This window comes from Seriola aureovittata, chromosome 16 (genome assembly GCF_021018895.1).
Source record: "Seriola aureovittata isolate HTS-2021-v1 ecotype China chromosome 16, ASM2101889v1, whole genome shotgun sequence".
In the NCBI taxonomy this organism is placed as follows: Eukaryota; Metazoa; Chordata; class Actinopteri; order Carangiformes; family Carangidae; genus Seriola; species Seriola aureovittata.
The window spans coordinates 18,429,438-18,444,570 of NC_079379.1; the positions used below are offsets into that span (position 1 = coordinate 18,429,438).

At 44.1% G+C, this 15,133-nt stretch overlaps 1 protein-coding gene across 19 annotated transcripts in view; it reads left to right on the top strand.

Annotated features, from left to right (window-relative positions):
- The first annotated feature begins 542 nt into the window (after positions 1–542).
- Positions 543–15,133, top strand: part of adgrb2 (adhesion G protein-coupled receptor B2) — a 212,253-nt gene continuing 197,662 nt past the window's right edge. For 10 of the 19 annotated variants that reach the window (XM_056399495.1, XM_056399503.1, XM_056399507.1 and 7 more), the window contains exon 1: positions 544–1,416. The gene's annotated coding sequence lies outside the window, so the exon portion shown is untranslated. Of the gene's footprint in view, positions 1,417–15,133 lie in introns of all 19 variants that reach the window. The other 9 variants (XM_056399496.1, XM_056399498.1, XM_056399502.1 and 6 more) reach the window with 4 other exon arrangements.

Sequence of the window (15,133 nt, forward strand, 5' to 3'; positions counted from 1 at the left end):
TGTAATACCAAAGCTGTGAAAACATTAAGGCATGATAATTGCATGTTTGCATGGATATGAGCTTTTTTGCTTGTAGAAAATTTCTGGCAGAAGGCCGCAAGAGCTAACAAGGACTTCTATTAGCAGGGTGATGTGGGATGATCTTTATTCTGTTGCAACTATTTAAAGATGTGTAAATGCAGTGCTAATGTGCTACAGTATGTTTTGATGGCATTGCAGGTATAATGTGATTAACAGTTTATTGCTATCAGCTGAGAGGTATATCTGTGAACTAGTCCATAGTCAGTGTGAGATGATGCCAAACTAACCCATGTTACAAACATGCAGAATTATCCTTTAAAAAGGGGGAAATTTGAATACAGCTGTGCATGTGCATGTGCACTTGCTGTATTTGGAAACTGCGCCTGCTGACGTCACGATAGGCGATGGCAGTGGAGGTAGAAAGAGCGGGAGGGAGGGAGGGGAGGAGGTGGTGGTGGTGGTGGGGGTGTGGGTGGGGGTGGTGCGAGGGGGGGTGTTCCGTTGTGAACGCGCCTGACGGATCCCCGGCGGATGGGCAGCGAGGGCGCGCATCTCTGTCCTCCGCTTGTGAAGCGACTGCAGGGGAGCCAGATGCCCGACTGCGAGCCGCTGCCTGTGGATACCTTTCCCAAATGCCAGAGCAGGCGAGAACCACAGACACATTTCACCCTCTGGCAGTGAGCGGAGTAAGAATTGTTTTTTATGTTTTCCTCCTCCTCCTCCTCCTCCTCCTCCTCTTCCCTCTCCCCTCCAGCTTGCCTCGCTCTCTCTGTTTCAACCTCTGCTTCAGATGAGGAGCTTCCTTGGACTTGGAGTACCGGGCATCAGTAGAAAAAAACCCCGTTATCCCACAGCTCTGCTGCTGCGGCGCTGCTGCCTGTGAGCGCGTCCTCTCGCTGCTTGGGAATATACAGCTTTGCCTATATGCGCAAAACCATGGAGATTATATGACGTGGATTTATTTTTTGAACAAAACTGGACATCTACAGTAACGACGTCCCTTCTGTTTTTTTTTTTCCATTTTTGTTTTTTTGCATTGCCTTTTGGCGTTCCTCTCTTCTGTTCTTTCCTTTGATCTACATGGCTACTTTATGATTTCATGTCCTTAGCGGTTCTTCCTTGTTTTTATTTATTTATTTATCTATTTATTTATTTATTTATTTTGTACACTTCTTATTTTTTTTGGTCCGTTTCGGAGGCGCAGAAGTGGGATGCCTCGCAGAGAACATTTGTGGGGAGAAGAATCCGCGCAGCAGCAGCGAGGAGGCTGAATGAATGATAGTCTCCCTCTCCATCTGAGACGTGCCATGGATGGGAAACTTAATTTGTTTCCACGGAACCGATCGGGGAATAGCCGTCGCATCAAATAACTAGGCTACCGCTGACAGCGATCAGGTAACGTGTTCTGTCCATTAACCTCCACATTAAGAACATATAAAAAAAAAAAAAATCGTTGGACTGTTTCTTTGCGCCATGTAGGCTACTCCAGATTGCTTTGCAGTCTGTCGGCTTATTTATTTATTTCTTCTCATCCTTGTGTAAAGATCATAGTGTGTGTAAGTGTAGTCCAGTTTCTACTGGCGCATAGATTCTCAGATTGACAAGAGACGCTTGACAGTTATTTTTCTTCAGTCCGGGCTGTTTTCACCGACACTGAACTATAGATATCGGGGATGTGTGATCTGTGAACCTGAACGGAAGTACCGGCCACAGAAAAAAAAACCCCAAAAAAACCAATGCCCAAATACATCTCAGCAGTTGAATTTCAGCCCGTTAGTTGAGCACAGGTGGACGGCGTCAGCCTCCTGAATGCTGAATCCCTCAGTGGGAGACACAGAGAGCTGTATGGTTGCCTCTAAAGCCGCTGGAAGACCTGTAACTTTGCGCAGTGGCCAAAAGAAACACACTCACACACTCACTCACGCGCACACACACAGCGCATCGTGCGCAAACAGCCTGCACAGACACTTTTATTTCCACCTTCCATACACTGACTCGCCTTTCTCAACGCATTCACATGCTCACGTCCGCACCTATACTCCTCAACACACGCACGCACACTCACTCACTCACACACACACACACACACACACACACAAGGGCGCGCGCGCTTGCACAAGGATGGTGTTCTCCTGCCTAGTACAGGGGGGTTTTCCACGATGCCATTTCGAGTTTAGAATAACATGTATAAATCTGAGCCGCACCGAAGCTTCTTTAACTGAGCTCCTAATGGCTGGAGATGATTGCTGGCACGAGGACGTCTCCTCCGTGGCCCTGTTCACGTACAGCATTAGGTTAGAGGGCTGATGCCGATGTCCCCCGCCCCCTCACCCCCCCTCTGTGCGCACTGTGCGCCTGGGTGAGTGAGTGCCTTCTCCCGGTGAATGCTAAAGAGCCAGGATGTACCAAAGACGCCAGTGAGCGTGCACTGGGGATTGAAAGGGGGCTGCTTGACTTACATCCGTACTGGCATCTCACCACGCAACAGAAAGCCCTTTGAAAGCTACCTGATCACGCACTGAGGTCCGATTTATTTGTGCGGGGCGCCTCTCGCTGTGGCGTGCGTCTGCCGCAGTGCCGCTTCTCGTTACCATACCTCCTCCCAGTCTATTCCCTGTTATCTTCAGTTAAACGATAAGTATGCGGTGGGGTTTTTATGGAGCTCCTCAGACGTCCCCCTCCCACCAACACCACCACCTCCACCCCCACCGGGTAGCGAGCAGGTGGCTCCGGTGACGCTGAGCGGGAATGACAACCGGGACGCGACAACAGGAGTGCAAAGGAGCCTCCGAGCATCCTCTCTGCTTGTGTGCGTGTGTGTGTCTGTCTGACTCTCTATACCCATCTGTTGAGCATGCAGTGTGCTCGCGCACCTGAAAACAAACTCCCCATCGCTACGATCAAATCCCCTTAAATAATGACGGGTTGTAACACACATGGCAGCAGCGACCTCCATCATTTTTACTCCCCAAGTAGCCATCTGTGGCATGTTGAACAATTTCCTTACAATATTACCACTTATTCCACCACTGAGTAGAGCCAAACTCCACTAGAGCAGCCTGTGGGTGAACAGGTGGAGGCTATTTAACAGGAACACTGATTCATGAGCAGTGACTGTCTCTTTTGGTTCTTGGCACCATTCAGGCTTTGGATTAACAGGTCAGAGTTAGCCATATTACTCATATTCTCAGAGGAAGTTCATCAATCATGTAATAGATTTTTAAAGAAAACCATACAGTATCACCACAGAACAATATTAAATTAATATGATACTGACTTTCCATCTCGAGATCTCTCTGTTCTCTGTACCTCCACCCTGAGCATTGAATAACCATAACCTCACCTCATCTCTCCTTTTTTTTTTTCTTTTAAATGCAGTGAAGAACCTCGTTTGTTTTATGTCTCGGGGCTGCTGTCGGAACTAATGGAGCCGGCGGGGCCGTGTCCCCTTTTAGCAGAGATGAGAGACCCACGGGTGATGGCTCATGAGTTGGATGTGAGAGGAGGCTCCTTTTTAACCCTGCCGGGTGGAGGACAAAAGGTGGTCAGGGAGCAGTGGTTCACTAAAGCTGTGGAAAAGTCCCTTCACAGCCTTAATATCATCTGCAGCAAAATAAAAAAAAAAAAAAAAAACTTCCAAGCCTGCTTATATCCACTCAGTGGATCTGTGTTCTGTTCATCCTGAGAACATGTGAAGCAGAGACTAATGAGCTTATAGAACACTGGTTCTTGATGATGCACGGCTTTGATTTCTTTAATGTGGCTTCCAAGTAAAGTTGTGAGGACTTGTTTGTCTTGGTTATGACTAAGAAAAGTAAAAGGTCAAATCTGGGCTCACATTTTTTGGTTTAAAGTGAGTGTCACCCAATAATTACCCATAGAAACCATACTCATGTTAACCTCCCTTTGGTATGTGATGCATATTTTTTTACATTTGTTTTCCCAAAAAGGCCTAATATGACCATTTATAAAGTATAAGGACACATAAATTAGAATTTAATTTTGTTCATAGTTGCTTTCACGAAACAAAAATGCATTTTCTCACTCATAGCCTGATAGTTTTTGTTTCATTTGACCAGATTTCAAGATTTTTGTTAAGGGGCCCTGCACATTTAAGTGGATCCAAATACAGAACACACCACATATGTAATCTCTTTTATTTCTCAAGTCAACATGAAACCTGAAAGTTGAGAGCCAGAATGGGCAGCTCAACTGGCTGCAGGCAAAAGCAGTAAACTAGGGGGCAGAACTGACTGAAGTGGAGGGAGCATGGCGCTGGTGACTCCGAAACCCAGCAACCAGAATCTGTAACAACAGGGCTTTTACAGTGCAGTGAGCTTGGCAAGTGAGGCAAAGGAGGAGGCTGATCAGTCCCCACCAATGGGATTCCTGTCAACTGCTGTGAATGCCAAGGGAGCGACAACCTCACATTCAGCACCATGGACAGCAATCATGGGATCCTCTGGTTTATGCACAGACCACTTTATACAGGTTTCAATGGGAGGTATTTTCTAAAGAAAAACACACTGCACTCTCAAAAAAAAAAACTTGTGACAGTGTCTTCTGAGGGTAACCCAGAGCAAATGCACTGTATACAGTATGACAGTCAACCTGGTCAAATAAAACCATAACTATTGATCTCTACTAGGCCAAATATCACTACTGTAGAGAAGTAAGTGAGAAAATATGTTTGTATTTATTGATTGAACTGGACCCAAGAAAATGGTTTCAGGTATTGGTGTAAGACCGTTTATAAAGTTTATAGTTTCTCATTTTAATTTAAAACCAACCAAGAGGATTTTATTAATAATAATGTTCTTTGCAAAAGAACATACTGCATTTGTGGTACATGATCTCTTAGAGTTCAGAGCTGGCATCTGTTTTGTTCGTATTTTCATTTATTTTGTGTGCCAGAAGCAAAATCCTCCGCTCTTGGTTTGCGTGTCCCTCGCCAAACTGGCCAAGGTCAGTGTCCACAAAGATCTCCAGAGATCTCTGTAGCACTTCTTGCAAGAGCTTCTTCCAGGCGGAGTGATGCAAGTGCGTCAGTCACAGATACAGTTTGTGGGACTACCACAGAGTGACGTGTTGGCAAGATGGAGAGGCCTTATACAACATATCGCCCAAAGCTACAGTACAAGAGCTGATGTCATACGTTGTTTTTTCAGGTGTAATTATTGGGTGCTATGAGTCGCAGAAAGGACTCGCTGCAAGGCTGGATGCACAGCTGGATACCTTAAGGAAATCATATGCAGAAAAAAAAAAAAATCATTACAGAATGAATATATGAAATTGGTCCATTTTGACCAAAGCACTACAGGAAGGTTAAACGGAACAGAGAAATGAGACTGCGAGTAATGACTGCGCTACCTTTCGAATGATTGTCTGAGCTGCTGCTGGAAATGCAACTCAAATGAAAGTGTGACACATATCATCTGAAGATGAATGAAAACCACCCAGCTCTGTGGCAGTTTTATAAGGCCTGTAAATGTGATACTAATAACATCTTCAATATCCGCTCACGTGTCATGCACTAATGCTGGCATTGCTGAATCTTTCTCCCTCTCCCTCTGTCACACACACACACACACACACACACACACACACACACACACACACACATACACACTGTACACACAAACCTCTCTCTCTAACCTCTCTCTCACTCTCTCTCTATCTCACATCTCACTTTCACTCAAGCAACTCTGATGGGCAAATGTGTGAGGGAGTGTGCACCAACACACACGCAGCGGGAGGAAGAAAATACAACACAAGTGATGGTGGCACATCAAGCTCTGTGTGTGTTCATGTGTTCATTTGTGTGTGTGTGTGTGTGTGTGTGTGTACACATGCATTCTGTTTAAATAATGCATATGGACCAGGGGCCAGGCGACAGCTTGGTCTTGCCTGGATCACTGCACCCTGGCTGGACCATTGTTCCTCCGACATCCCCCTCCCCTTCCCTCTTACACACACTTGCTACCCTTTGCCGGCCTTTCCCTAACAGGCTTCCTGCTCTCTATTCCTCCTCCATCTCTTTTCCTTCTGTTCTTTACCCATCCATCTACCCGACTGCTCTCCTATTATATTGGAGCTCTTCTAATTTCCTGTGATTTCCCATCTTGGCCTTGTTGTTTTGAAATCGTCAAATCAGTGGCTATTTTTGATGAACCGCTCCCATGAGTGGTCTGCACTGGTAAGTCCTAGGTGGATGTATTATTTAAAGCTGGTCATGGCTATCTTCTTCTATCAGTGTGGCCGGTTGAGCCTTTTTAAGTAACACGCACCGACAACAAGTCTTAAGACTTCACATCATCACATCTCGAAACTCTGCTGTCAGCTCCTTGCACATCACCAGCCCAGGCCACTGCTTAGCAAGGGAGAGAGTGCCGAGGAGGAAAACACTTAAGAAATGATCCTAAGATATGAGCATGTTTGGGTTCAAGCGTGGGTCAGAGGGATGAATACACTTGCATGCTGAAGTTGCTTAGTTGAGATTTTTTTTTTTTTTTTTTTTTAAATCCAGACAGGTAGAAAGGAGAAAAGGTTAAAGATTTTGTCAGGGTAAGGATCCACTTATCTCCTCTCCTCTCTCCTCAGCTTCATACACAATATTGTGCCTTCTTACTTCATATGCTCTGCCATGCTCCATTTGGAGTCACAGATGCCTCTGTCACTAGGGCGGCATTCATTTGGCGCAGCCCCGGGTGACTGTGTCAATATTTGCACTCGGTGCCATTTTGGTTTGGGGTGCTCTATAAGCATGACTGGGCCTGGGCGAGGCTCGGGCTAAAGGAAAGGCAACAGGAAACAAATGTCCCAGCCCTATAGACTCGCTCTCTACAATTAATTAAGCCTTTTGGCAAGAAAAGTGAAAGGATGGGCCTCCTTGGGAACAGATAGGTTGGGGTTTGAGGAAGGATGAGGGGTGGGGGAGAGAGAAAACAAAACAAATTAATTGCCTTGAATCGCGGAGATAATTCACATCTCTGATTAATATTGATCGCACGAGGGATAAGAAACTGCCACAATACAACCATAGAGAACAGTTAATTCAATGAGTTTTATGTTAATAACGCTCTTTGTGCAAAGATGAACAAGGAATCTTTGCTGGGCAATGACTGCGCAATTTGAGGTTGTTACTTGGTGTGCTTTGATCTGTGATTTTGTGTTTATGCGTGTGTGTGTGTGTGTGTGTGTGTGTGTGTGTGTGCGTGTGTGTGTGTGTGTGTGTGTGTGTATGTGCTCTTGTTTGTTGACTGACTGTGTCCCAGCAGTAATATTTGCCTTTTATGTAATGTTTTTTATAATGTGTGGCCTCTGGGGGATGGAGAAAGAGCAAGAGCTGGCAGATTGTATTGATTCAGAGCATCTAAAGCTGTGACTTTATGGTGCAGTACAGGAGGGCCCATGAGGATAGCCTAAGCTAACATGTTTTCATGATTGCTTTTTCATGGGTTGCTCCTCAGACTTTTCATTCCCATCCCATCTCTATGTCGTTCTCTCCTTCTTCTTTGTCTCTATCTCTTATTCTCTTTGCCATGACACGACCATGCACACCTCTCCAAAATTTTGCTTTGCTTTTTGCTGATTTCTGTTATGTAATGCAGAGTCCCCACATCCACAGAAACACACACACACACACACAAACATAAAGTTGCTCTCCTTTGCAGCTCACGCACAAGCAGGCGGCTAGTGCTTAACTCAGCGTTCAGAGGGCGGAGACTCATCTGCCTTAGCACATTGCCCTCGTCATCAGCAGAGCGCCCTGCTGTGACACCCGTCGGCCTCTATTACGGCTCCATATAGAGTGGGGTGCTCTGTGTTTGCAGGCCAACAAGTGGAATGCCGTGCTCTGCCGAAGCAGATGGAAGGAGCCCAGACTGCTTTGCCGCGTGATCTGATGGGATCTGATGTGTGTATGTGCATTTGTGTGTCCACTGCTGCAAGTTCGGACTCAGTAAATCCAGCATCTCATGCGTCTGAGCGCTTTTACCCGGAGACAATGTAATGTAACTTAAGTGGAACATGCTGCAGGCTTTTTAAAGTGGAAGAACAACAGCAGCAAAATTCAGAGGAGGTTAAAGGCATTTCCACAATTTTATTAGGTTAACATTGTGCTTTTGTGTCACAACTATATTGTGTCTCCATTTTAGGAATATACAGGAAAATGTCTCCTACCTCTCTGTAACTCACATTAATGATAATGAAAAGTCCTGACTTTCGTAGTCATATTCATCTTATCCAACACTTTGGGTAAAAGGGGTTTGACTCCTGACAGCTTTACATTTACCTTTGGTAAAGAAGAGGGAATATGTATAACTGAGCTGGGAATTATCTTGAACAAGGGCTTCTACGTCTCCCCGGTGCTGTTGCTGTAAATGAAGTGTGTTGTGAAATGTGCTCAGCTTGCCTGAATAAAGACAGACAGAGCCAGACATTCAGTAGTAACCTGCTGTGATTTTACTGTATGTGCTGCCAGTTTTTATGTTAAATAGGTCTGTGTGCTTTATGTGTCTGTGTGTACCTCAATGCATGTGCAATGATCTGTGTTTGTGTATGTGTGTGTGTGTGTGTATGTGTGTGTGCATGCGTGCGTGCTTGTGTGTGTGCGTGCGTGCGTGTGTGCGTGCATGTGTGCGTGCGTGTGTGTGTGTGTACAACCTCCCCAGGTCCAGTGGCCTGTCAGAGCTGCAGCTTGTGTGGTTTTGTGAGGAAACTAAGTGGACAGGTGGAATTCCAGCCCAAAGGCATGCTGGGTGGACTCACAGCATGGCAGGTGTGGACATTTGACAGTAGAGAGTTGCCATGGAAACGATATTAGCCAAATCCCATTGGTACATAGCCGTACTGTCATGTTTCCTGCACATGTTAAAATCTTGGAATGGAGACTGAATGAGAGTCCATGCATTTTTTGTACCCTGCTTTCATTACACACGTCCTTCAGGATCCAAATCCTGATTTCTTTTGAATGGTTCCATGCAAGAGCAACAGCGGGAGACAGAAGAAAGAGGCAGGAAGGGAGAGGATTTTTCACCAGTTCTAATCATAGCTTTAGGATGTGCATATATGAAGCAGCATGCAAATGTGGCTCTGCACAGTGGTTAAAAGTCTGCTGATGTTAGTGAAGTCAGGCTCATTTACAGAGAGCAGGCTAGTAAAGAAAAGAAAAGTGCAAGTAACAACATGTTAAAGGGAACAGGGCCATTTTTAGTAATGTGTGTGAGTATTTTTTGAAAGGGATGAATATCTACTGGACAAAGAAGCACATTTGACTGTTACACATAGTAAATCCTGCATTTTTGTCCCTAAAATCCTCCCATAGCTCTTAGGCCATGTGCACCTATGTCACCGATACTACAACTGGCAGACTCCGACTACGTCTTTAACCTCAACCTAAACTTATTACAGCCCAACGCCGCCTGGAATAACTGCTCCGAGGGTGACGTCAGGGGCAAAATAATGCAGAAAATCTATGTAATAGCACATGCCAACTTCTATCGACTTCACCGCAACTTCAATTTTCAACTCATATAGAGGCCTGGACCTCGCTGGGTGTGCGAGTGGTGCGGAGTGGCAGTGAGTGGAGCGATGTGATTTTGTGTGGAGTAGGTTTTTTTTTCTTTTTTCGAAAGTCGTGGTTTTGGTTCTCTCTCATGTCTCCAAAGTGCATTTGATTGCTCTTGTGCTTCTGTTGTCTGTGTCTTTTGCCCACTAACATCAAGTGTATGTGTCCCTAAATGGCAATACAGATGTTTGCTTTAACAACACAAAGCGGCTGTGTTTGTGGATTGTGTGTGTGTGTGCGTGTGTGCGTGCATGCATGCGTGCGTGCGCGTGTGTGACAGTTCAGACTGACTGATTTCAAACTTTATAAGGAGCTCCAGTTATTTCCCTTCAGACCACCATCTTTTGTTGCTGTCTGTGTACATTCATCAAGTGGAGTTATACACTACAGCTCGCTGTAACAGCAAAATCTTACTCTATTTGAAACATTGTCATCCTGAGTTGGCATGTCTTCGTCTGGGTTTTTTTTGCGATCCACAGTAAATCTGGATCTTTATGCCTCTATGGATTGACGTTGAATGCAGTCATGCCACCATTAAATTTCAATTAGGTTTGAACAATGCAACCGAGGGGCAGAGTTCATATCCACATCTGCTGTGGAGAGAACGTGGAGTTTGTTTTTAATGCAACTTGTAATTAAGTTTTATAGAGAATTTTTTATTTAGGAGTTGGATTTGGTTGCATAGTTTTTTTTCATGAAATATGCTGGCTCAGTTGCATGGTATTTAAAACTTAAAAAGAACGACTTCTTTAAATTTTAATATTAGCACCCCCACATGGCTGCTGACATCATTGTTGAGAAAGGTCCACTCTGGTTCCTGTGTTTACAGTCTATCATCTCAGGGGAAATTACACAAATGTGTTAACATGGTCAACAATAAGGAAACAGCCTCTAAAAAACAAGCCTTGCAGTTTTAAATGTCTGAAAATGAGTTACGGAAGTTAATAACTCGACACTGATTTTCATGGAGGACCACAGAGAGGTGCAGGTCTTTCGGAGCAGGACCGGGGTCCCTCCACAGATGTGTTGTGTAATTTACTGTCTCCCCGCTGAACGTCGTGACCACAGGCTGTGTCATCATGTGGCCCTCCCGCTACCTTCACAGCAATTAGACAGGTAGATGAAATGAGAGAGTTGCAGAGGCCAGCAGTGTAATTAAACATGGAGTGAGAGGCCACCGGGCTCCTGTGAAGTGATACCCCTCCCCCGCTCGACCACACACTGTGTACAGGCATTGCCACAGTGGCCCGTCTGTGTGTGTGTGTGTGTGTGTGTGTGTGTGTGTGTGTGCTCTTCATCAATATGTTTTAATCGGTTCTGTCCACATACTGTGTGTGTGTATCCTGCTGGCAGGTAGAGGTGTACACAGAAGCACATTCACGCAAACACACAAAACCTGCATTCAACAGTCAAAGCCGACATAACACACTTACGCATTAACACCTTTAATATCTGCAGCTAATCATCATCTGCACCATTTGTATGGATACCTCAAAAAGACGCCCACACATTTTAACACATACTCCATGTACTGTACTATATTCATACCTGACATCACACGAATATTATTGTGATATTCTGCAAGCAAAGAAGAATCTTACTTCTTGCGTTAAGAACAGAGCTGTAGTGTAGCCAGACTTAGCATAAAGACATAAGCTATCTTGTTTGTGTGAACATAATAGAAATCTACTAATGACTGATTTCAGGAGGGGGGGTGCACACCTTGGAGCTGAGACTGGTTTCAGCAGGATAAGTAGCAAACATTGGCCTAGATAAACTATGTGGTTACCTTCATGCCCCTTTTACAGGTTCACTGTTCACCGGCATCAAGTCTAAGAAGTTCAAGTGCTTTGCTCTTTTTGTAGGAACATAACTTTTAGATTAATTCAACTGTGTTCTCCTTCATTCAACCTTTTCTGAATCATTCAAGAAAAAGAAAAAAAAGTTCCCACAGCTCCAGTTCCGTTACTGATTGAATTTTAAGTAATTTTTTCATCTTTCTTTTTGTTTCATGGGTACAAATCATGTCGCTACTGTATGTTCAGAATGTGTAGTTACAGTATAGTGCAAATGTTTAGAAAGACAACATGTCAAATGTAGAGATATAGTACAAATCACATACTGTATGTAGGAGTTGAAAAAAAATCGTTGTGCTGCAAGGATGTTTTCTGTGACCAGATTAAAGCATGTTGTGTTCTCAGAAACTGGTCAAAAGGAGCGACTAATAACACCCCCCATTGACGGGTTACGTGGTTTATAGACAGTAGAAGCACCAAAAATGATAGTTGGAGCTCTGATTTGTCTCACATTATCTGGTCTGTGCTGAAACCACTCCCACGAGGGTGCTCCGCTGACATGGTGGTGGTTTGCTTTGCAGTAAATAGAGGCTGTAAAAAGATCTAATTGACTTGTTTGTTGGCCAAGAGGAATTCTAAAGCTTTGCGACATACTGCTCGGCCATACTTTGCTACTGCTTACTGGAAACTAACATAGCCATATGCAATTTGAGATATTAATCAGTTGGTGTTTCCCTTCTGAATTATAATGAGATGCCCCCCGGGTCTTGCAGAAACCTTATATATCCAAAGACTAACCCTTTCTGGAATTCATGAACGTACAGGGCTACTGCCCTGATCTTTTTTAATGTATTTTCAGTGCAGGATAATAAAACATCTTAAGGAGCAGATGGCACAATTAGAGTTAAAGGGTTTCCATGTATGTGGAGGTTGGTAATCCATTTAAGAACTCAACCCTGGAACATAGCTCAATGGATGTCTCATCAAATAACTAAAATTTTATCAGTAATACTTACTTACTACATGTTTTTTTTTATCTCCAGTCTTCTTTCTTTCAGAAGGTTGCACAGCTTTGTTGCTTGTATGCAATCATCCCTCATGCGAGTGTCACACTTAGTTTTATAATCATTTTCATTTTAGTGCACAGACATATTGCTCCATTTCTTATGTATGTATCCCCTTTGCGCAGTATATAGAAACTTTACCATACATAGCCAGATGTGTATCACAGCTGTCATCGCCATTTTACACCACATCTTCTTAGTTATGTCGGAGCGTGTCTTTATAAACTGAACAGATAACATTCCCACAGTGGGATCTTCGCCTCTGCAGGAACGGAACTGCATGCGTATTCCCCCGCATCCTCTCTATTCTTTCTTTGGTGAATTACCACTTTCCTCCTGAGCCCTGTGTTGTCTGCATCGTCACACACCGAGCCGTGAGAGCCGCACACATGCTACGCACACATTGTGACACACGAAATCTTGTCATATTAAAATTACAGCTCAGCAGGTGCTATCATCCAAGCTTATTTCCTGAGCCGTACTCTTCCTCTAGAGGTGCTCCCTGTTACTGGGTTCTTTTCTTCTCTCTGGTTGGGAGGCGCACCGGCATATTGTGTAGCCCTCTGATTTTTGACATTGTACAGACGCGTGAAAGCACAAGAAATATAGAGTAAACGCGGTGAATCCTTCCAAGTTGTTAAGTGCTTACTAATCTCATGTTAAATGAATTATTTAAGGCATTTTAACCTTATTTGTGTACACAGAAACATTTACTGGCACAAATATAATCTCTTCTTCGATACATCTGAGCTTTTTTAGCACACTTGCAAGCGGTCACTACACATGAACATTAAAATCACCCATTAACACCGTATGACTTTCTCTATATTTGCTCTAGTGAAGAAGAAAATCCCTGGTGATGCTTAGATAGGTTTTATTGCTCACGGCCTTGACAGCATTTTAATTCCCCTTGCGGTTCCAGTATCATAGCAGCCCAATCTCTTCTCGCCACACCATCAGCACCTTTCTCCCGGACCCAATTTAGCTGGCGATCCTAAATCTAGCATGCTCGAGACCTGTGAGATTCAGAACAGTGCTCTTTGTGGAATAGCACCCTAGCACCTTAAAGGAATAGACCGCCTCGGAATGTAATTAGATGCTGCCAATCTCTCGCGTTCGCTCAGGATAGGCGGGGGTCTAGCGGGTCTCTGAATGGAGGTGGTTTATGCATGCAGGCCCGTGTCCTTCAGAAGCAGAGCAGAGCAGAGCTCACTTTCAAACCTGTGTATTAAACATCAAAGTATCCAGTTAAAAACGCCCATTGTTATGATTGTCCCCTGTTGGATCTGATCTCATTTACTAAATGATGCCTATTATAAGCCTGTACGTCTTGAACAATGCAGATAGGCAATGTTATTTGTTTGCTTTTCAACAAAAGTGTTCATCTGCTGGGAATATTGAAGATGGATTAGATCGTTAAATAGCTCATAGCTCATCCGCGTATCTGTTTTACAACATTTGTGAATAAAAATCACACTTAAGAGATGATAACATAAGAATATCAGCTGCAACTGAGTCACCACGTTCTCTCTCGACAGATCTGATGGCCGGTAAGGTTTATCAGTACCGTATAGTAGCTGATGGTGTGTTAAACCCTGATACGAGTGTGGTTTAAATCCTATAGAGCTTAAGCTATGATGAGAAAGCTTATGGGACTCTTGCCTCTACTGAATCTATTTTAGAAGTCATTTGGATGCATAGCGCTGCCATTAATGCTTTTCATGGTATTTATGATATGGAGAATATACTAAATATGAAATGCTGTTAAGGATCTACCACTGGAAGATTAACCTGTAAAGCGCTAAGAAACCTAATGGATATCCTCATGCTGTAAAGACGTGGGAGGCATTGGATGAAGTGCGCAGACACACACTGCTAATGTATAGGTGCTGAGGACACATGCTGTAGAATCTGCTAAAGACTGACTGAAGTGCACTGGCTGTGTACTCAATATGTGGTCTTCATTCTCCCTTAAGACAAGGTTAAATGGCTGTAAATAATTACTGAGCGAATGGGAGTGCATTTCTGACAACATGAATCATTGTGTAAGTGTGTATGGGAGTGTGTGTGTGTTTCAGTTGTCCGTCATTGTGGATTTACCTATGTGAGCGTGTAGGGAAGTGTCTGGCAGTGCGGTGATAGGACTCTATCTGCCTCTTTCTCGCCTGTATCCTGTATCTACACTGCTTTACACAGTTACAGGATTATATTTAACAAAATGCGTGTGTGTGTGTGTGCGTGCATGTGTGTGTGTGTGTGTGTGTGTGTGTGTGTGTGTGTGTGTGTGTGCATGTACAGATGTGGGTGTACCGTGCACCGTGCGTGCTGAAGGCCATCCTGAGTGAGAGCCACTGTCAGAGCCGGACAGCAGAGGGTAACGGCAGGAATAAGAGGCTGCTGGCATTATTAACCCCTCACCGGGTTGAGTGGAACAGGCAATTATGACCAGTCATATGGCTGTCACATTGCCAGAGGGAGACAGTTTTAACACACACACACACACACACACACACACACACACACAAACATATATATACACACACATCCCTTCACACACATACACAAATAGTATCAGATCCTTTACTTAAAGGATAATTTCAGTTTATCACAATCATTTTGCCATCACCCTAACTGGTGATAATAACATTGTAATCACCAAGTTAACAGCTGGTATCTGAGTGACA